Source organism: Vespula vulgaris, chromosome 14 (genome assembly GCF_905475345.1).
Source record: "Vespula vulgaris chromosome 14, iyVesVulg1.1, whole genome shotgun sequence".
NCBI lineage: Eukaryota > Metazoa > Arthropoda > Insecta > Hymenoptera > Vespidae > Vespula > Vespula vulgaris.
In genome coordinates this window covers 2256073-2280000 of record NC_066599.1, presented here as the reverse complement: position 1 = coordinate 2280000, position 23928 = coordinate 2256073, and the positions used below count along the sequence as shown (strand labels likewise).

The 23928-nt window shown below is 35.3% G+C and overlaps 1 protein-coding gene, 1 long non-coding RNA gene and 1 other non-coding gene across 7 annotated transcripts in view; 2 read left to right on the top strand and 1 right to left on the bottom strand.

Moving 5' to 3' along the window:
• The window catches only part of LOC127068941 (uncharacterized), a 222979-nt gene that overhangs the window by 16124 nt on the left and 182927 nt on the right, over nt 1–23928 (top strand). For both annotated transcript variants that reach the window (XR_007783254.1, XR_007783253.1), the window contains exon 3: nt 19582–19647. This is a non-coding gene — a long non-coding RNA (uncharacterized LOC127068941). The remainder of the gene's footprint in view (nt 1–19581; nt 19648–23928) is intronic.
• Nucleotides 1–23928, bottom strand: part of LOC127068918 (knirps-related protein-like) — a 70202-nt gene that overhangs the window by 12507 nt on the left and 33767 nt on the right. Inside the window, exons 1-2 of one of the 4 annotated variants that reach the window (XM_051005330.1) lie at nt 1018–1341; nt 12–350 (exon numbers count right to left, since the gene is read on the bottom strand). The exons of 1 other annotated variant lie outside the window; for it this stretch is intronic. The gene's annotated coding sequence lies outside the window, so the exon portion shown is untranslated. Of the gene's footprint in view, nt 1–11; nt 483–638; nt 723–1017; nt 1342–23928 lie in introns of those variants that run through there. 2 more of the 4 variants (XM_051005329.1, XM_051005331.1) reach the window with 2 other exon arrangements.
• Nucleotides 5653–5724, top strand: Trnap-cgg (transfer RNA proline (anticodon CGG)). The gene has a single exon. It is a non-coding gene; the product is annotated as a tRNA-Pro (tRNA).

Genomic DNA, 23928 nt, shown 5'->3' with positions numbered 1-23928 from the left:
TCGACACGTACCTTGAAGATCTTGGAAGATGATGATTAATAGTTCATCGACGTTAACGACATTCAACGTGCGTCCTTGTTGCATTCGAGTTCGTAGCTCTTCTCATCGATGATACTCCATCTCTCTCTCTCTCTCTCTCTCTATTTCTATTTCTATTTCTATCTCTGTTTCTCTTTCTGCACTGTAGATATATCTTCTTTAATCTCACTTTTATATATGTGTATATACATATATATATCTGTACAGAGAGAAAAAATTAATCACAGATCCCAAATATCGTAAAAAGTCACTTTCGAGAGGGCAGCCTTCTGATTCTTTCCTTTCTTCGATCACTGAGCGTCCACCTTGTCCTGATATCCAATGATAATTCACTGTTATCAACCGAATCGAGAGCACGTGACGAGACTCTTTACACAAGTGTATTTTGTATTTATCCGTTGTACTATTGGAGAACGTGAACGAACAAAAAAAGGAGGAGATCTCTATGCGTAAAAAAAAGTAAAAAAAAAAAGAAAAAAAAATAATTAAATTGAATTGAATTGAAGTTAAAAAGAAAAAAAAAAAGAAATTACAAAGAAGACCGAACGAACAAACGAACGAACGAACGAACGAAGTCTTCCCCTTGTTCTTTTTCTTACTTTTTCTTTTCTAGTTCTCCCTCTATTACACTCCGTCTCTGACACACTCTTCTCCTCTTCTTTCTTTATTGACTTTTTGCTCTTCTTTTTTTCTCTCGTATTTTTCGTCGATAAAAAAGAAAGAAACCAAAAAAAAAAAAAAGAAAGAAAAAAGAAAAAAGAAGAAAAACCAAAGAAAAAATGGAAGAGAGAGGGAGAAAAAAAAATTAAAATAAAAAAGAAGAAGAAACCCGAACCTCGGACGAAGGTAAAAACGATCTTAGGGAAGAAACGTAAAAATGATATATAAAACACACGACGTTCAGAATAATAACAACAACAACAACAATCAGAAGAGAAGGAGGAAGAAGAAGAAGAAGATGCTCGATCCGACGATGACCGTTAGGTGAATGACTTTGGAAGGCGAGGGTGTCCACGTCGATTCTTGAATCGGCCCCCACCTCCGATGATTTTCTGCGGTCCCGCTCGTTCCTTCGTTCGTTCGTTCTTTCTTTCGTTCTTTCGTTCGTTCGTTCGTTCGTTCGTTCGTTCGTTCGTTCGTTCGTTCGTTCGTTCGTTCGTTCGGTCTTTCGTTCGTTCGTTCGTTCGCTTGCTTACTTGCTCGCTCGTTTGCTTGCTCGCTCCCGGTCGCGCGCGCGTTCTCGTAAGTATAGCTCGAATGGGCCTTATGGGCACACTGTGTGCCGAGTCGGAGAAGCGTGCAGGGTCCATCCGCTCGGCGGGCACAGGTGGGCCGCAGGTCCTCTCTCGGTGGCTTTGGTGGGGGACCTCACACCGGAGGGATCCTCTCTTTTAGCTAGGAGAGGGGGTAGAAGGGAGGGGCCTCGTCGCGCTGCCCCTCTCTCCTTCCTCTTGATCTCTATCCTTTTCTTTCTCTTTCTCTTTCTTTTTCTCTTTCTCTGTTTTTCTTTCTTTTTTGTTCCTAGACTAGATCACCGTGATTCTCTCTCTCCCTATTTTTTTTTTATCGTTACATTTCGCGACAAGTACATTCGTTATTTATCGATGTATTAATCGTCGTTTTTCTCCCCATTTTTATTTTTCACTTTTTTCTCGTTGACGTTTCCGTTCGATATTGCTTATAGATGTAGAAACTTGGTAAAAGTTTGTCCTTTTTTATTGCTTTCATTTTTTTTGTCCTTTTTTCTCTCTTTTTTTTTCTTTCTTTTTCCTCTTCTTCTTCTTCTTCTTGCCGACGTCGTGAAATATTTCGTAAGAAAATTGTTTGATCGCCGGTGATCGTAGGAAACGTGGTTAGTTTATTCCTACGAATAAACCTCCATCGTCCTCTCTCGAAGAAATTGGTTTCTCGCGGATACGTCGTTGGGGAATAATTTCATGGGTGTACGTTTTGGTAGACGGAACGTGGGAAAGTCTCATATGTACGTTGGCAAGCATTACGCTTGACCTCCATACGCTACGGAATGACTTGCCTAAGGTCCTTTTATGTAACGTGATGCGTTTCTTCGTCGTACGTTTTGTTCGTCTTATCGTCTTAGTTATCGCCGAGTCAAAATCGATTTGAAAACTTCCTAAACGAATTCATCAGTGTAAACTTTTCGTTTATGTTTTTTTTTTCTTCTTCGTTTTTCGTTTTCTCTTTTTGATTTCTTTTTCTTCGTGGACGAGTTTCGTGTCGGACGAAATCAAAATAAATTGGAATTTCCAAAGAGACACGTGTACGCGATAAGCTAACTGATTTCTTTCGAAAGAACGCGTTGAGTTGGTCAGGATTTAATAAAGTCAAAAGTTTCTTTCATCGACGTCATACGTCGACGTTTCTTATTCGAACCAAGACGCCTAATTACACGCTCCTTACGTCGCTCTTCTCTGCGTCCCTGAAAGTTTCGAACCGTGACGGTAATATCTCCAAGTGCAACCTCGCGCTATCTCGAATTCACGACGATAAGAAGAAAGATCGTCGAATTTCGAACGGTCTCTACCATTTTCTTTTTTCTTTTCTCTCTTTTTTGTTGTTGTTGTTTTTTTTCTTTCTCTTTCTTTTTCGTTCTTCGCCTAAACGCGTCTTCACGTTCAGCTTACAAATCGCTGAGAAGTTCTTTCCCTCTTAATCGTATCTCGATCTATTACAAACGAGCAGTCGAGTTCGTTTCGTCGTCAGAAAGAGAGAGAGAGAGAGAGAGACGCTTGCGTGTTTCGAAAGATTCTTTATTATATCGGGCATTATACGAACGAATTTTAAACGTTTACTATTTTTGATTATCAATTCAAAAGCTACCGAAAACGTTAGCTTTGCAATTTCGTTCGTTTTTTTCTCTTCTTTTTTTCTGTTTTCTTTATCTTTTTTTCTTTCTTCCCCCGAAAGAAATGATCGTAAATTTGTATAAATCTAAAGGAATTCTCTTATAGATATATTATACATCTATTTAACATATATGAAGTATTTATACAATTGACACACATATTAATATGTATATTCTCGTGTGTAATATATATATATGTGTGTGTGTATGTGTGTATATTTTTTTACACGATAGTTTGGTTACGGAATTACTATCAAATTTAAAAACGACTTGATAGAAAGGCCCATAGGCTTTCGTGGTAATTAGCGACGTTCGTGAGTTTCATTGCGACTTGGCCCACGGCGGTGAAGTCGTAATTAACTAAATGTAGGTATTAAAACGATAACCGAGACTCATCGCACGCTTTTACTCGATTCTAATCTTTGAGAATGTGTCATTCGTCGAAACAACGAGAGAAAGAAAAAAAGAAAGAGAAAGAGAGAACTATAGAGAACCGAAATAAATTTCAACGAATTTATTTATATATTTAGTAAAAATATTTCTTCATTACCTTCGTTGATAATATTGTCGAAAATAAATCAAATAACGAAAATCGTTTCTTAACGAAATAATCTAAAGATAAATATAGAAATGGTCGATCGATCGGTATTAGCAAGATGTGTATTATAAATATCGAATAAATATGGACGGAGAAAAAAAAAATCTCGATTTATGGCAAGATAATCCGATTGCCAAGAATATTAACGGTAATTTCAGCTATACATATATATACGATGCTACCGATTAAAAAAAAAAAAAAAAGAAAAAAACCTTGTTCTTTCGAACATATAGAGAGAAAAAGAAAGAAAGACAGAAGAGATAGATAGAAACGAGTAAACATGAAAACGAACTACGAGATATAGTTTTAAATAATGATTGATATGTTATTATTACGACTCATAAAAATCGACGAATAAAATAATATAAAAAATGATTTGCAACTTTAAGTTTACCTTCGTAAATTCAGATATTATTTCAAATTACAATTACGTTTTTTAAGAATCTTATCGAACTGCGTAAAGTACAAAATTAAAAAGTAGAAAACTACAAAATTTCTAAATGCTAAAACTCCCTTATTAAGGGTCCCTTATTTCACAATTTTATTATTTTACAATCGATTATAGACTTTACCGTTCGTCCATACGAGAGATTTCGTCGATTTTTACCTTCGATTTCTGTGTGCAGTAAAAAGTGTCCCCTAGTAAAACGTTCTTTCTCGAGGTACATTCGTTCGTTTGGTTTTTTCTTTTCCTTCTTTTATTTATTTTTTATTCTTTTTCCTTTCTTTTTTTTTTTAGGTATAAAGAGGGGAAAAAAGGACGCGTAGTAGGTACGCGTAGATTAAGAAAGAGAAAGAAAAAGAAAGAGAAGAAAAAAAAAAAGAACGAAGAAAAAGGCTGCGATAGATCGAAGAAGCTATTAAAACGAATTATAATGCTTACTATCTTAGATCGTAATAGTTTACTGTAGTAATTAATGAGATTCGAATTTAACGCAATCTTTCGCGTTTTTGATACGACATCGTCATTAGACGGATCGGAGTACCGTAAAGCGTATATAAATAACGTGTCTTTTTTCGAGAATTATTTTCACTTCCTTCTTTTCTTTCTTGCTTTCTTTTCTTCTTTTCTACCATTTTCATTTTCTTTTTCTTTTTTTTTTCGAACCCAAGTATATATATATATATACACACTTTTTTTTTGTAACCCTCCGATGGTTAGAGTTTATCTCACGAAGAGGACCTCGTGTTGTCTTTTTAACAAACACGGTGGTCGGTCGAGTGAAATGAATAAGAAGAAAATTTCAAACTCGGTTTTGCATACAAGGCAAAAGGGATAGCTTATAGGTAATTACGAAGGCTTCGATGAAAAGTAATTTCGCGATCCGTTCCATCCTGACCTTTGCTTCAACTTTGTTGTAAGCCATACGTCGCGTACGATACCAATCATTTTTATCTCGATGGGTCCGTCCGTTCGAGATGGGAGATGATATATCGCATGAAAGAGCAAGTCGATGGCGGGCTGCACGCGACGTTTAAATCGTTAATATCGTCTTTAAACCGGCAGGTGTCGCCACCGGCACCTTCCACGTAAGTAGATCCTGCGAGAAGCTTTCGGGATCTATCAGGATCCATTCGTCGTGATGAAAGGATCCTGATAGATCTTGTAGGATCTATTCGCGTTCGAAATAAATCGTATTATCGTTAGCATGTTCTCAATAGGATTTTTTTACATTGTTTCAAAACTTGGTCAATACACGATTTACGAGCGTAGGCAACTTTTACTCGTTAAACGTAAAAATAACCTAATAGCCTCATAATTGGAGATAATGAAATATTTGAAATAATTAGAATAATTTAAATAATTAGCCTGATAGTTAGAGATAATAAAATATTTTAAATAATTACTGCTCGAATAATTAGACGTATCTATTATATATTTACCAATCAACCAACCAGCCAACTCAACCTACCTACTTACCTTACCTACTCATTAAAATTCCCGAACGAATTCTCGAGCTAAGATTACGCGATCAAGAAAATAGAAACCTTTTTTCCCTTTGTCATTGTTCGTCGAATTTAATCGCACTAATTTCTTTTTCTAGCGATCGTTAAAAATTATCGTCCGAGAGATCGATCGTTTTCTTATCGATTAGGATAACGATGGAAATTTTAAAAATTTCTGCATTTGGAGAAAATGATTAAACAAGTTGGCTCGTTGGTCTAGGGGTATGATTCTCGCTTCGGGTGCGAGAGGTCCCGGGTTCAAATCCCGGACGAGCCCGTCTAAAGGTTTACCATTTTTTTTTCTCTTATACCTTCATTTAAATAAAAATCCTACGATCTCAACATCGTTGTCATCTATATAAGGAGTATAGTTGTTAATTCGTCCGACGATTGATAAGTGTAATAGATTATAAAACGCACAAACGCGCACATATTGTAGATATATTATGTCCTTCTTGTCTATGATTTTTGTCATTAAAATAATGAGGTCCCGCCGATATAATAAACGTCGTATTATACGACTTCAATTTGGTCGATCTAACGGGAGATTTATGTATATCGTAGTCAAAAAAAAAAAAAAAAAAAAAAAAAAAAGAAAGAAGTATAAGAGATACATCTTGCGACATCGAAATCGTACGACACGACTCGCCTTCAATTCAACGTTAGATATAATTAATGTGAGAATAATATCTTGTTTTCACACGGTTGACGCTGTTTCCCCTCTCGTGCAATCTCACGTAACACTCGTAATACACGAATATTATCATACGTGTGTGTGTGTGTGTATATATATATATATATAATATATATATATCGCATTAATATCCCGATGAGCCAGAGCCCTTCTTGATGAGCCTCGAGCGAGGATCAACCTTCGAGTATGGAATAGCTTAGAGTTTCTCCAAGTTATATCCTCGACTAAGTCTCTTTTCCTTTTTCTTTTTTTCATTCTATCTTTCTTCCTACCTTAACCTTCATCTCGTTTTAAACGGCTCGTCGACCTTTCGTGGAGATTTTTCCCCTACTCCCTCTTGCTTTTTTTTTTCTCAACGATAATCTCTCTTACGAGAGATACAGTTTTGCCATCGTATTAACAAATCGTTCGTTGGACGAAATAATTTTGTTCTTCTTCCTTTTCTTTCAATAGATCTCTTTACAATGCCTTGATAGATAGAGGGGTATAATGACGTAGCAAAAAAAAAAAGAAAAAAGAGCAAGAAATAAACAAAAAAAAAAAAGAAAGAAAAAAAAACATGAAAATAAAAAAGAAGAAATAAAATACGAAAGAAATAAAATAAAGAATAAAAAAAAAAAGAAAAACATAGAACTCGCGTTCGTGGCGCGTAAGTGTAAGTAGATAACTCGTGATCGAGAATGATCGATCGCAGGTACCCCGTTAAACGATGACGCGAGTTCTGAAATCATCGAATTCTTCGTTGGTAAATCCTTCGGATTAATCGAGGCGCCTCAAATGTCCACGAGATAATCAAAACGAGCGGCTGTGTTACCGGTACATATGTACGCTCAACATATGTTCATATGTACAGGTACGTACGCGTGCGTGCTTGTGTCGTTGCTTACGCAGAATCAAAAAGAGAAAAATAGTGATCCTTTCTCTCGAGGTAAGCGACGTAGGATAAAAAGTGTAGAGGACTCGCCAAAAAACTCGTTTCGATTGGTCGTGTCGTGTCGTCTCGATTCGACGAAGGTCGAACGCAAAATTATAAATGTCAAAGGCGGCATCGATATTATAACGAATAAATCGATCGTCCGATAAGGCAGAAGCTTTGCGATTCGACGTTGAACAGATGAGAATTATTTCTTGAACTTTGACTATATCGATACTTTTGTCCAAGTTTACCTTTATATTATGATAATGATAATAATCATAATGATATGTCGATGATAATACGAATTCGTTAAATTAAATAAATTATTTAAATTGATCAAAATAAATTCGGATCAACCATCTTTTTCCTTCTGTTTCTTTTTTTCTCTCCTCCTTCTTCTTCTTCTCCATTTAATCCCACGAAAGATTTGGAAATTTACTTTTATGTGGAATCGATAAATTAAAATTAAACGATCGACTCGAGCTCCTTTCTCGAGTAGGTTTCGAATCGAGAGATATTTGGGAGGCTACACAATCGCGGCTAATTCGGGGCAAAAGTTTCGAAACGTTGACGTGAGTGTGTTTAACGTGAGGATAGAGTGGGATGAAGAAGGAGGAGGGAGGAAGAGGAGAAAAGAAAGATAAAGTCGCGTGTGTATCATCGTTGCGCGATCGTCGACAGGGGTCGTCAGCGTCATCGTCGTTGTGTCTCGTCGTTGTCGTCGTCGTCGTAAAAGTGAACGTTCGTAAGAAAGTATAAGCTGCGTATACGTATATGTATGTCTGCGTGTATCGAATAATCTCATCGTTTAATAGTAAATCTATATATCGTCGACTATATCATATCTAAGAGGGAAAAAGATAGTAAAAGCGATGCGTTCTCCATTCTTCTTCTTCTCCTTTTTTTTTTCTTTTTCTTTCTATTTCTCTCATTCTAATTTTTCTACCAAGGTATCGAATAATCTAATCGTTCAACAGTAAATCTGTGTATCATCGACTATATCATATTTAAGAGAGAAAGAGATAGTAAAAGCGATGCGTTCTCCCTTCTTCTTTTTCTTCTTTCTTTCTCTTTCTGTTTCTCTCTTTCTAATTCTTTATGAAGAGGAACGATTAAGTAATACGTAATTAATAAAGGCACCGTTTTATTCTGATTTTTTATCGCGCATCTGAGCGTAGTAGAGGCCACGCCGAGAGTAATTATATCTCCTCTCCCTCCAAACGTTATTTGTAATCTTACGCATCACGGATACACAGACGCGAGACAGGGTCGGCCGTAAAATTCTGAACGTGCAATTAGGGCCAAGTCGTTAATTTAGTTTTCTTCTCCTTCTCTCTCTTTCTCTTTCTCTCTTTTTCTCTCTCTACAGTCTATACTTTCGTTCGTGGTCCCATGGTATTATCGTTTTACGTCCCGTCCATTCTCGACATCCATGGACACCGATCCTTCGATTGAAACTTTCATGAAAATCAAATACGAATATCAAATTTTAGATACGACGATAATGATTCAAACGATATCTCTTGTTTTTGTTAAGCGTACGGGGTGGTTCGACGCGACGCAAGGGAGATTCATATTTCATGCATACCGTATAAAGATACATACGTGTACGTACATATATATATATGTATAAACGTATATACATATATATGTATCACATATGATAGACGTAAGAGAGTTAGAGATGTGCCTTGTGGTCAGTCGCTCGTTTCGCGGCCACCTCTTTCAATTACTCGGGTCAGCTCTGAGGTCGAGATCTTGTTTGTGCATTACATCGGACAAGCATTAATAATAGACGCGGATATCGTTGTCGAATCGTCATCGACCTTGATACCGGCACCTTCTCTTTCCTATAAAAGAAAAAACGTTTCTCGCGTGTGTAGCTCCAACGACAGGAGTTACTACATACGATTACGAAAAAAAGTATTCGAGAGTTTAGTTTCTTGTTAAGCCATTGAAGAAGAAAAAGAAGAAGAAAAAAGAAAAAGAAAAAGAAAATAATAAATCGGCTAAGAGCCAAATCCGTCGTCATTTTTGACGATCCTTTTTTCTTTCTCTTTTTACTCTTTCTCATTTTTTTTATTCCTCTCTCTCTCTCTCTCTCTCTCTCTCTCTCTCTCTCTCTCTCTCTCTCTCTCTCTCTCTCTCTCTCTCTTTCTCTCTCTCTCTTATTCGTACACAAAAATCAACGTACGAACTTTCGTCGAGCGTTGGAAGTTTTCAAGGAATATGCTCCGATCGGTTGAAGTAGGGGAAGATCGTTAAGATAGAGAAGAGAAAAGGATGAGCGCCCATCAACGAGTTACTCTTCTCTCTGGACTTTATGTTACTTTCACCTTGTTCACCCGTGCTCACCTGTCTGTCAGCCATCCTTCGACCATATTATGTTAAGAGAGATATCCACGATGAGAGTCTACGTATCTATATATATACATACTTTCGTACATACATACATACATACATACATACATATAATTTTTTATGTATACCCATGGAATTTCCGTGATCTTTGTCCATACTTGGAAAATGACGAATTGTTGTTTAAAAAACATGTCGTGTATTAGGAATCTGAGAAAAGAGAAAGAGAGAGAGAGAGAGAAAGAGAAAAAGAAAAAGAAAGATAGACAGATCGTTTCGATTTTAAACGCGAAGAATAAACGACCGTTCTCGTCCTCATTCTTGAAGAAATACGAGGAAGAGGAGGGAATAGGAGAGGGTAGTGGTGGGAGGAGAGGGAGGAGAAGTGACGGAGGGGAAGGGAGGAAGGAGGGAGGATAATTTGACGATAATAGGACGAACGTTCGTGGGGTAATCCAGTACCCGGAGGACATCCAGAAGTTTCTCCAGCTTCATATCCAAAGAGGTGCGTGGACGAGGTAATGTGGGAGAGGTCGACGTAGGTCGAGCGAGGTCGCGTGCGAGCCACGCATCCTGGAACACGATGGACTCTACTCTTAGAGTTTCGATTAGAGGATGCATGTGATCTTACGGATAGTAGTAGTAGTAGTAGTAGTAGTAGTAGTAGTAGTAGTAGTAGTAGTAATAGTAATAGTGGTAGTAATAGTGGTAGTATATGTACAGCATCTTTGATCGAATCTATTAATAATATTCTTCATTTCTTACACGTACTTTTTCTTTTTCATTCTCTTTGTCTGTATCTTTTTTTTTCTCTTTCTTTTTTCCTTTCTGAATCGACGTTCGTAATGATCTTTTCGAAACGTGATCTTTTTTCCTCATCGTATGATCCAAGTGTTTTATATTTGGAAAGATTAGAATTACATTATGATACTTTATAGATATTTATGTATGTAGATAAAAGTATGTATACGTTGTACGTGTATACTGTGATTATATATATATATATATATATATATATATATATATATATAATATTTTATGTGTAACGGATGGATCACAGAGATGAAAAATGGAAAAAGAAATAGAGAGGAAAAAAGAAGAGAGAAAGAAAAATTGTTTAAATTTGAAAGAAACCTCGTCGAAACTTCGATAAATAGGAAGTTGAGTACTCGTACGGTAAAGAACGTTAGGGTTAAGCGTCGACCATATGTCAAAGCATACGAGAAAGAGGGAAAAATCATCGAACATACGTAATACGTGTATAGGCAACGTTTACGGAGGATGTTGAGGAGGACAACGACGACCAGTTTCGTGATTTACGCAAAGTAATCTCATTACGGGTCGCGTCGCTCGTTAACGTCTCGTCGAGCGTTCGTTCCTCTTTGCATCCGACAGAAGGAGAGAGAGAAAGAGAGAGGAGAAAAAGAAAGAAAGAAAAAAGGAGAAAGAAAAGGAGAGAGAGAGAGAGAGAGAGAGAGAGAGAGAGAGAGAGAGAGAGAGAGAGAGAGAGAGAGAGAGTATTCGAGTAACGCGTTATAGCAACGCCATATCCGATAGATAGATCTATGAATTTTGTCGATAAAGCTTTCCGATGATTCGTGTTTATCTTTGTGAAGTTCATATTTTTTCTTCATTGCAAAGTTTTATCTATCGCAGATTATTGAAAATGATATATTTACGAAAATACATTTACACACACACACACACACATATATTTATTTATAAGATTTATATTTATATGACCTATTATACGTGTACCTACTTGCATATATAAAATGTAGTTATATCATTTTCGTTAATTGGCACACGTTAGTCGGCACGTTTAAAAATGAAAGAAAGGAGGAACATTTGAAGAGAGAAAAGAAGAGGAAAAGAAAAGAAAAAATAAGAAAAAAAAAAAAAGAAAAGAAAAAAGCACGCCGAATGATTTTCGTTCGATAATGGGCGCTCGATCGAGATGGTGATAAATAATGAAAGTTAAAGTGCTTTTGCCTGTGACCGAGCGAAAAGACGATTTTCCTCTTTTGATTTGCGACGTTCTTTTAAACGACGACGTCTCTTACGATGCACCAAGGAGGCTCGTATTTTATCAGCGTCGAGGAAAGTTCGCAGCCACGTGAAAATTCAGGTGGCCGATACTAAAGTGTATGAAAAGAAACAAAAAAAAAAAAAGAAAAAGAAAAGAAAAGAAAGGAACAAGAAAAAAAAGAAAAAAAAAGAAAATAGAAAGGTAAGAAGAAACACAAAAATAAATAAGTAAATAAATAAATAAATAAATAAATAAAAAATAATGATAATAATAAAAAAGAGAAGGATTCCTGTTTTACTGTTGGGTCCATCGTATTCGAACGTAGTGTTCTGTATGAGAAAACAAAGTGAAAGGTGTTCGCCTTCTTCCTTCTCCTCTTCCTCCTCTTCTTCTTCTTCTTCTTTTTCCTCTCACTGTCGTCACTGTGTTCTTTCTTTCTTTCTCTTTTTTTCTTACTTTTTCTTTATCTCTCTCTTTCTTTTTCTGTATCTCTAATTCTCTTCTCTCTTTCGTTTTCCGTGTCTTATCTTACGACGATATCTCGCTCGCCGATCAGTATCATCATCATCATCATCATCATTATCATCATCATCATCATCATCATCATCATCATCATCAGCTTGATCATCATCATCATCATCATCATCATCATCATCTGAAATCTCCGTGCGATTATATGGCCTATGAATCATGAAACGAGGATGTGGCCACGTTTAAAAGCTCGCGAGAGTTAATTGAAACTTTTATTCGTAATTACGGCCAAACTTCGAACGCACGGCGAGTTATCTTGTATTTCCTTCGCAAATACATCACCTTTGAAATAATTCACTCGTGATTAACGAGTATTCTATCCGAAAACTACATTTTCTTCGTTTTCTTTCTTTCTATTTTTTTCTCTTTGTCTTTTCTTTTTCTAATCGATCGTCAGACATTGCTCCTTTTTCATTTTTTCGTTTTGGATGTTTTCGGAGTAACATAACTTATAAAAAATCAAGTAAAAAGAGAGACAGAGAAAGAGAGAGAGCGAGGGGGGGGGGGGAAGAGAGAGTATACATGACATCTAATTAACGTTCCCAACGAGTTTCAAGTTATTATAAGGATTTCGCACTTTGACCGATCACCACGGTCGAAGGTGAGAGTGAGACTCCTTCGATGTTATATATAGGGTGTTTCTTAATATACGATCTTAGATCTCGAAAGATCATAATGGAAAAAAACTTGCACAACGATGTACGCAACCTCGATTTTTGACCATTGAAATAATTAAAATAATACGTCGTAAAGAATTAATCAACCGGTCGATCTGATCATATATTTATTATTAATTACTTTCGATCAATATAAATCCTATTGACTACGCTCGTGATAATAATTCGTTGATAATAATTCAGAAACACCCTGTATATCGATGCAACTGCTTGCACTGAAGCTTCGCTGAAAGAGAGAGAACGAGAGAGAGAGAGAGACACACATACGCACACACATACACACGCATAAAGAAAGACGGAAGGTAGACGCAACCCTTTCGATGAGGTCTTCATCGGCACCGGCACGACATTGAGGAATATTCTCTGTTGTGTTCGAAGGTAGGAAGGGTTCGCCAAGCTAATCGGTTCTACACTCGTTATTACGAACGAGCCAAAACTCGCACTCTCTCTCTTGTTGTAAAACGCGTGCGTGAAACGTTAGAGAAAGATAGAGAGAGCGAGAGAGAAAGAGAGAGAAAACGATAGAAGAGTCTTCATTAGCATACGCGTATACACATCGAGCGTTCTCGTCATTAGCTCACGCGCGATTAATAATCGTGTCCTGGGGTTAAGAATCGACGGTTACCTCTTTATAACCACGCGCACGCTCACGCAAAGAAAGAGAGGGAGCGAGAACGCGAGCTCGTTTCGTTCTGCTAATTAGATCGTTGAGTCTTAAAGCGCGTGTAAGCGCTATACTCGCTTGCTAATATTTCAATTATGTTGGGAGAATAGCGTTCTAGAACGGTGATAATTAATAACTCCGTTCGAATGGTGGAAGTAAAAAGGATTTTCTTTCTTTCTTCTTCGCTTCTTCTTCTTCTCTTCTTCTTTTCTCTTCTTCTTTTCTTTACGCTTATATTAATAATAACGATTAACTTTGCTAGATTACGTGTTAACTATTTAAAATATTAAATCGTTATGCATTACGATGTAATCGTTGATATCGTGCGTGTGTATAATAATAATTAATATCGAAACTATTAAACTAGTCGACGCGATGATGGCTTCTTTCTTTCTTTATTTCTTTTTTGTTTTTTGTTTTTTTTCTTCTTTTTTTTTTTCTTTCGTTGCGTTACGCAGTAAAATGATTTTCTTTACTTTTCGTTTTCTCCTGCGCCATTTCAGATTTATCTATTTTAGCTTGTGTTGGTAACGATTAATCTTAAATATTACGTATTGTAGTGTAATCGGTGATCGTGTATATAATAATTAGATGATATCGGAACTATTAAACCCATCGTTATAATCATGAATTTTACGTTTTTTTTTCATTTAATTCTTAATCGAAAACTACGTTTGTTTATCTATTTATTATTATATAACTGAATAAATTAAAAAATCGTGGAACGAACAAATAGATCGGTAGTATTATCGTTTAATACGGTTTACTTAAGAAAGCTTTAAAAACTTGTAAGAACGAAATAAGAATTTATAGAAAATGTAAAAACGTATAAACGTAAAAATGAGTGTCGTCGTCATCGTCGTCGTCGTCGTCGTCGTCGTCGTCGTCGTTGCTGTTTTAATTGAAACGTGGATAAAGTGTATAATTTATAACGAATTACGTAATTAGTAATTCGTAACGATACGCAATTATTTCGATCGTAATACGTCGTTAATAATTAAAACGGAGCGATCTACATACGTATAATTACTTACGTGTTTACTCCTTGAACGATACTCGTACACTGGCCTACGTACTAACTTCGTAGTACTTTGGTTTGTTTTTCTTTTACGTTTACGTGATATCAATTGACTTTCATCGTTCCTTGGAAATACGGTATAAGAAAACCTATATAAATTCTTGGAAATATTTTGATATTCAAAGTCAAATGTTCTTGGAAAAATGTGTCGTGTCGGTTTTCTCAACACGTCCTCATTCAATGCGATACTCGCTGGAGAGAGAGTGAGACACAGATATATACACAAATAAACACAATGACGTAGCTCGCGTACATATCTACGTATATATTAACGTACACACGCAAAATTGATACAAACTCATTCGTATTATCTCGTAAATATCTCTTGAATGAAACATCGTAGAAGCATGTGTAGTGAAAAATGAATCGTTTTAAAAGGATGAAGTTACTTTACAAGAATCAGGATCTAACCTCGTTGCAATATTTCTTCAAATATCGTATGTATATATGTATATATATATATATATTTATATGTGTGTACGTATATATATAAAATTACGAGGTATTATTTTATCAAAGAGATACGTACGTCGAACGAGTACTTACATTATATTGTTCTTAAATCGTATCTTACGCAATTATTAATTGTTGTTCTCGTTTGGTACGATGGAGATAAGAATAATTAACTACGAATATCGCACTTACCTCTTTTCGTCCAATTACGTTCCATAGAAAATGAATTATTATAATATATTTTCTTAAAAAAAAAAAAAAAAAAAAAAAAAAGAAAGAAAAAAAACAAAACGAAGATTAACTAATTTCTTATGGATAAGTACTTACGTATTCTAATTTTATATAATGCGCGTACGTATGTCTGTTTTTTCTTTTTTTTTTTTCCTTTTTGAATTTTTACGCAATTCATCGATAGATCTCTTAGATTAAAACGAAAGTAGTACTGGCGTCTATGTAAGGGTTTTTGATCGATGGATGCGGCAAACGTTTATACGTTTTCGCGAAACGTTAATGTCCCTAATAAATCGTCGGTGGTGTATCGCGTTCCCTTTTAACGTTAAAGATTAATGTTAAGAATATATCTCCGTTGGTGTCGCGCTTACCCAGACCGAGCAGCTTCGTCTTCCTCGTAATATCCCGTGGGATAGGAAAGTAAATCACGTCGATGGGTGAGGATCGCGTGCGAGAGCACGGTTAGGCTATCCCCGGGCGGCTTGAGCTACCGTGCATCGCTATCGGGGCCTTAATGCCCCGATTAAAGTCCTTCTGAAGTTACTAGAAAGCCTCTTTTATCGACAGCCATTGCACCAAGAGGTATTAGTGTTACTATTCAAAGTATTATATATGAACTTTCTTTTTCACTATATCATTACTCGTAAAAAATTGGGATATATGTGCGTGGAGTGGATGTCGGATAATTATTAAACATTTTTTTTTTTATATATGAACATTTTTTTTTAAATATCATTATTCGTATATGATGAATGAACGTGTACTATATGTACATATGTATTATATATATATATATATATATATATATATATATATGTATATGCAAATTATTTAAACTTTTTTTTATATATGTACATTTTGTTTTTTTAATATGATCATTTCTAAAAAATTGAAACATATATTGATAAGATTATTGGATATAAGTAGATTATATAGAATACTAAGAACGATGATTAAAATACTAATAAATTATAATTACGATACGATGTTAGAATATTAATGATACAATATATTTATATATACATATATATATATAAATACAAGAAAAAGTTTCAATCGGTTAATTGATTCCTAATACTTCGAATTAAATTTATCAATTAAAATTTTATTAAAAATCATGATTGATCATAATTGTCAAGGATAGGATAAGATGCTTTGTATTATCTTAAAAGTTAACGAGCGAATGAATCGAAAATGAATTTTTATCGAGTTTATCTCTTTTTCTTTTTTTATTTCTTTAGGTGTTGTATCATTTCTCTCTCTCTCTCTCTCTCTCTCTCTCTTTTTCATCGATAGGCGGAACTTAATGTCCATTTACTAGACCGTTACGAGAAGATAGGCGCAGCATCGGCTTTATAATCGCGAACTCGTCTTGCCTTTCTCCTTCGCGAAATTGCGTTTTAATTATTAGTCATCGCATTAACCCTAGCGATCCCGTGGGCACGCACGCAGGTGCGTGTAAAAGCACGCGCGTGCTCCTCATCGGCGTAGGCGTGCGCAAAGTTACTTTTAAAAGATGCCTCACTCTTTTTCCTTTTTCTTTTTTCTTTCTTTTTTTCTTTTTCTTCTTCCTTCTCTTTGTTTTTTTTTTTTTTTATTTATTTTTCTTTCTTTCTTTTTTGTCGCGGTTAAGGATCTCTCTCTAAGCTTTCGTCGTGATTTTAAATTAAATCGTCGATCGTGCAGGTCGCTCTTCCTCTCTCTTTCTCTCTCTCTCTCTCTCTCTCTCTCTCTCTCTCTATGTATCTATCTTTCTCTTTCTCTCGTTCTCTTTATATTTAATAGTTGCAGTAGGAAAGCGTGAGAATGCTCGAGAGAGTGGAAATTTCTATTTCGATGACGTCCGAAGAAAGATTTTCGCTAAGTACAATGAATTACGACTCGTTAAATTTACGATCGCTTTTTTATTGGCTTTTCGCGTTCACGTCTGCCGTTATACTATTGGGTTGTTGCTGTTTGAAAATAACGCGTAAAGGGAGAAAGGAAAATGTGAGAGAAAGAAAAAGAGAGAGAGAGAGATAAATAGAGAAAAGTGCGAATAAATTCAAACGAACGTTTCCGTCTAACCAGTAGTCGATGTTCTGCCCTATAACACTTCTTTCAAATGTTACAACGACTTTGATTTACTTCCGTTCCATTCTTTTGCACATCTAGATGTTTCAAACGTTAAATAAATCGTTAATCCTTGAAGTAATTAAAACGTAGATTAAGATTAAGATTTGATATAGATGTCAAAATCCGTACAACACGCATCCCATACGATTCGTTTGCTTCGAGTACGTTGAAAGCGTTAGAAACTATTCGTCAAAAAAAAAAAAAAAAAAAAAAAAAAAAAAAAACATGCGAAATCGAGTGGGGAAAGTGAGTAAGATCTGAACAACAAATAAACGACAGAAATAATAACAAAAACAAGAAAGAAAAAATAAATAAATAAATAAATAAAGAAAAGAAAATGAAAAGAATACGAAGAGATTAAAAACATTTCAATTGGGTTTCGATAGTTCGTTGTATTTCGTTCGGTCGAAAGACACACATCCGTTTGGTGCAATCGTTAAGAAAAGTTAAAAGAACGCGGAGGAACATCGTCGCAGGACTATGGTGCGGCGGGGCCGAGGTATAAAGAAGCGACCGTCCGGTTTCTTGTCGGCAATTACACGATCATTGAATCCACTAACCGTCGCCTGTCTTAAACAGGTCGCCGATAAACGCCCACGCGATTGCGAGATCTCTTCGTGCGGAGCAACGTCGTCTCCTACTTCCGAGTCACGAGCCAAGGATAACACAATACAAGTAGAACTGAATAAGTAAACGAATACGTATGTATCTCTCTCGCGTATACATGTCTGTGTGTGTGTGTGCATACACCTACATAACAATACGCGAAAACGATTCTTACCTTTTCTTTTACACTTCTTATCTCTGAACATTTACCGAGATTGCAAAGGGAGATTGTCTTTCTTTGCGTCGAACGAAAAGAAGTTGGAAATGGAAGTACTTCAATGAAGTATGAACATAAGTTTCGCTTCTAATATGTTCTTTTTAAGTTTCTTTTTTTACGAAGCAAGAAAATAATTTTTTGTTTCTTTTTTTACGAGGGGAAAATTAGTGATTTCGATTGGAAAGGAGAAAGGAATTTTTTGCAGTATACATTTAAAGCCGATCTTGCGAATAAATTAGACATTGTTCGTGCGTGTGCGAGCAAATGATAATGATTTTTAAAGAGAGCAAACGTAGGTGAGATTCTTAAGAGAGCGTTAACGAAAAGCTGCGATAGAAATAGCAACTCGAATTGTCGAAAAGAAAGACCAAAGAAGGAATGGAGACACGAGTCATTTAGAAGGTGAAAGAAAAGAAAAGAATTAAAGGAACTCTGCGAGTTTGGGTCACGGTGGTCCGTGTCGATGCAAATGCAAATGAGATAATGTCGGCCCATATAGAGGGCGAGTATAGTGGATCGCATTAATCAAGCTGCACCACACTCGAAATCACTCTTTTTTAGGGTGGCCGCTTTTCACAGCCTCCTGGTCCAGCCGGATACTAAAAGCGGTTCGGTTGGTTCATACTTTTTAACACTGTTTTATTTAAAACTCAGTAAGTGGATCTAAATATTGCGAAAATTAATTTTTAACGATTCAAGATTATTCTTTTTATAAAAAGAAGAAAAGAGAGATAAGATTGCTGTTATACTTAATGAAATATGTATTTGAAGGTGTTTTTTATACACTATAATATTCATAAAATCCTTATATTCTTTCGTATGTTGGAAGATTTTTTATATTTAATTATTTTAATAATCGTTCGATACAATTGTATATATTTAATACATACACACATATATATATACACATATTTAATATCTTTATAATTATTTAATATAATTATATGGATTAAATCATTTTAATATTCGTCGCGTTTAAAGCATATTTGCGAAATTATTTTTTGATATATTGATTTATGTATTATTAATTATATATACACACATAAATGTCCTTTATACGCGTATACGTAATTGTATACTATACTAGTACGGTCGAAAGATTTTATACATTTTTAAGAATTCAATGAAAAGATCAAATAACAACAAATTCATTGGAAATAATTATTAGTTGTATATATGAGTAAGTCTGTCTCATGATACAAAGAGAGACTTTAGAGAGAGAGAGAGAGAGAGAGAGAGAGAAATAAATAACATTCGTCATTGAAATAACAAGAGGGATGTATATTTCCAAGAATTTCTTTAGTCGACAACAAAATACAAACAATCGATCGTTCGTACTCATTCAAGGGTAAATGATAACAAAGACTCTTCAGTTGGAAAGAATATTTCGACGAGAGTACATCTACGAGAACATATCGGTTAATATTCTCTTAATTATATTTTATATTTTATTAAAAATATTTCAATTCGAACTAATATAATTAATTCTCACTTTAGCGATATTTATTTAATATTATAGTACGTATTATTTGATAGGAAAGTATAGTAATTTTTATTCTTTTCAGGCAGTTTATCTACGCAGTTATCTTCATTGGGCAAAACGAAGGAAATCGTGCAAGGATCAACAAAGGGTAAGTCAATTTTGATTCAAGCGCTTTTCTAATAATTAAATTCAATATCCGTTTCGTAATTATTGCGTTTTCGAGACAGCGAATCGTCGAAGATCACGAATAAACGAATACATTACTTGTATAGTATTTCATGATATAGGCAATAACGATTAAAAAATCTTTTAATTGCGATAAATTTAATAAAAATTTATATCTCGTTACTGTTGAAATCATCATCGCAATTTCATCAAGTCGATTTACTACGATTTCAATTTACCATATCTTCAACCTAATTCGGTTGAATTAGAATGAGAAGCTATCTCATTTTCAACTACTATTACGGATCAATTTTCTTCAATTTCAAGTTACAACGCGGAGTGATTTAGAACGCTTAGAGATTAAAGTAGAGATATAATAGCGGAATGATTAAAATAAAGATCGTAAACATGTAAGTACAGCAGTGATGATTATAAAATATATTTTCTACATGCTCGCCAGAAGTACTAATTATATTTTTAATTTACGTAGAAAAAGAGATAATATGTTAAAAACATAATGAATATATTAGTAACAGATAAAGATGTATTATAAATTCGATTTTTATCGATATTAGATTAGGACAAAGTATCGCTTGATAAATCTTTCGATCGATTTCGAACGAATCGAACTAATGTTTATTAAACGAGACCAATTAATGAATCATTAGAAGTGCGTGTATCTCCGTACGTAACGACCTTCACGCGATGAAACCTGCGATCAATATTATTACTTGCGATCAATTTAAATTATGTTACGCAAATAATCTCGAGCTAATTTGCTGCGTATCTCGATGCATCTATATATACATATATGTAGATGTATAAATATATAAAATATTTTCCCGTCTCATTAGTTTAAACGTTACTCGAGTTTTATTTTCAACTGGTATTTAATAATCGATACACGTGTTATTTCGTAGAACAAATCACTGGAAATTTTTTCTTTTTACTTTTTCTCTCTTTTTTTCTTTTCGGAGAGGAAATAAAAGAAAGAACGGATTAAGAAATCGACGTAAAAAGTGTAGTAAAGTATATACGAAATATTTGAAACAATTAATTAATTTTCACGATAGAACATTATAATGCACTTATCGAACGAACATGTTTTTCTAGTTTTTGTGGAAACGTTTTTTTTATCTTTTCTTTTTTTCTTTTCGTTTTCTTCTCTCTTTCTCTATCTCTCTCTCTCTCTCTCTCTCTCTCTCTCTCTCTCTCCCTCTCTTTCATTCCCTTTCCTTCGAACGGGAGCGTTGCGAATATTATCCCGAATTCCGAATTTACTACGACCGGTTTCGATAGAAAGACCGCTTGCGAATAATAGCCATGATCCGAGAGAACTCGAAATAGAAACTCCACGAAGGACGAGAATCTTTCTCTCTTTCTCTCTCTCTCTCTTTATAGTTTCTCTCGTTCTTTACAAAATTACCTATAGGTTTATATATCCATCTTGGCAAATTTCGTAGTCCTGTTTCTTCGAAATCGATCGACCGGCGAATAGTCGACCGAATTCGAACTGATCAGAGAGAAAACAAACAAATAAGTAAACAAACGAATAAATAAATATATTCTTTTTTATTTTGGTCGATCGAATCGACACAGATCTCTTTCTTTCTCTCGAAACACTTTAAGTCGTAGCCAAGAGTTAACAGCGTTAGTATTTAGTTAGTATGTCGTGCGATGTACGACGATAAAGCGCATACTTATCCGTTTTACCGTTCCGATTGGAACACAGCCTAATTGGATTTCAAATGTTTCCTTTTCGTGGCACGTCGCTAAGGTTGCACCGTTCTCTGGAAAAGCACTTTCACCCTCGCTTCTCGAATTCCATCGTCGTCGACGTCGTCGTCTGGCTCGTCGTCATTAAGCTGGCTCGATCGTACGATTAAAATACTCTCACGATTGATTTCCTCGAAAATCGATTAGCTCGTACTCCTCTTTCTCTCTCTCTTTCTCTCTTATATCGAGTTTTTATTCTTCTTCGTCGTTTCTCTACGTGGTCGTTAAAAGAAACCGTTTTGGCCGAAATTATCTTTTCCTTCCTTCTCTCTTTCTCTCTCTCTCTCTCTCTCTCTCTCTCTCTCTCTCTCTTTCTCTTTCTCTTTATTTTCAATATTCTTCTTCTTATTATTATTTATTTTTTGTAAATATTTTTTCTTTTCTCATCTTCTTTTTCCTCTTAAAAAATGAGATCTCTTCGAGTTGATATCGAAGACGCGGAGACGTCCGTCGAATAAAGTAAGAGCTTATCCGTACCTCTTTTCGACTCTCGAATCGAAACGATGCAGGCTAATTGGATTTTAAACGTTACTTTTCTCTCACAAGAGGAGCGTAGTCGGTACCTTGAAATTTTTACATTGTAGACGGCAGGTTGTACTTACGGGTCCGTATTCGGCGCCAGTTAAACACTGACGAACTCTCTCTCTCTCTCTCTCTTTCACACACACAGTCTTTTAGTCTTCAAGTTTGCTAAAGCCGAACGTGTAGAGTATCGAGAGCAAACGACTCTTCCGGAATTCTTAATATGGTATAAAGGTTTACGTTCGTATATGTACAACGACAAGACAGAGAAGAATAATTCTTCTAGAATGGCTTGTCGTCCTCATCGTCTCGACTATTCGCGCTTGCTTGCTAGCTCGGTTGCTTAGTTGCTTGGTTGCTTGGTTACTTGCTCTTGAAATAAAGAGAGGAGAAAATGATGCTTTAACGAAGCAATAACGTAGAGTTAAAGAAAGGGTTAACGGACTTGGTCTTACACCGAGCAAATGAAAGCAGCTTCTCTATCCACATTTATCGTCTTAACGGCTTCTAGTAAGTAACTATGAGAGACTTTAATCGATTACACGTAAGGGAATTTCTTATGTTTCATTCCGGTGATTATAAAAAAAAAAAAAGAAAAAAAAGAAAAGAAAAAGAAAAAGGAGAAGAGGAAAAAAACACAAAAAAAAGATTAAAGATGGCCGTATTATTAATAATAAAAAAATGTTGTGTCCGAATAACGAGTAAGTACCTACTTACTAAAAAGATTTATCTTTGTGATTGTAATCGTCGAGGACGATATATATATATATATATACATATATATATGTATGTACTAGAGATTTAATATTCAAGAGGACACACTACGGTGATCCATCGTCTAAAAAAAAAAGTTGGACTCTTCCTCGATCTTGTCCTTGAAATATTCAACTTAGGTAGGTGGAAGTTGACGAATTAGATTTGCTTTAATGCTTCGAGACTTCTCGAAGATAAGAGAGTTGAGTTGCGTAACGATCAAGTCCTTGTTACGTATTAAATTCGTTCGCGTTCGTTCAAGTGATCGTGGGTGCGAGTCTATTTTCGAATAAAACAAGATCGAATTTGTCCGATATCTATCTATCTATCTATCTATCTACCTATCTATCTATCTATCTGTCTGTTTGTCTGTCTGTTCGTCCATCTATCTATCTATAATATTTTTATACGTGACGAAAACACGTTTTAATCGATCACGCATTCGCTTACGTGTACCTACGTGAATTTAAATCTTACAGTGATTCGACGAAAATTTTTTTTCTTGCAAAATCTTTTTGTTAAACATATATATATATATATACGTACATACATGCATACATATGATCTAAAAGAAATTCTGATATCATAGTTATGTCAGCTCAGTCGAAGATCGGGATATACCAAAACTTGCATTACGTTAATAAATCGTTTCATTCTTTATTTACTTATTCTTTTTTTTTTCTTTTTTATATCACTCTTTCTATTCTTCCCCTTATCACCTTTCTTACCCACGTCTTTTTATTTTACATTAATGTCGTCGTTGGAGAGTTTGGTAAATACTCGAGGAATCGTACGAGTAATATTTATTCGAACACTCGATTTAACGAGATCTTCGTAACTAGAGGTTCTTTTCGTATTCGTCAGAAATCGAATTCGTAACAGGACGTTAAGCGCGTGCAGCAATCTATCTATGGAATTTTTCTAGAACGGAGAACTAATCACAGAGTAGGAATCGTTCCACATTGTCGCCAGTCAGTAATTACGTGTCGTGCATTACCGGAAATGATACTCCACTTTTCCGTCGGTTGTCTACGCTACTCTTCGAAGCCGAACTCGATTCGTGACTGTTAGTCAGTCAGTCAGTCAGTCAGTCAGTTAGTCAGTTAATTAGTCATTTTTTAAATCGAAAAAATCGAAAGAAAAAAAAAAATGGTAGACAGAATAACGCGAAGAGGAGGAGGGGACAAAAGAAAGAAACAAAAAAAAACGAAAA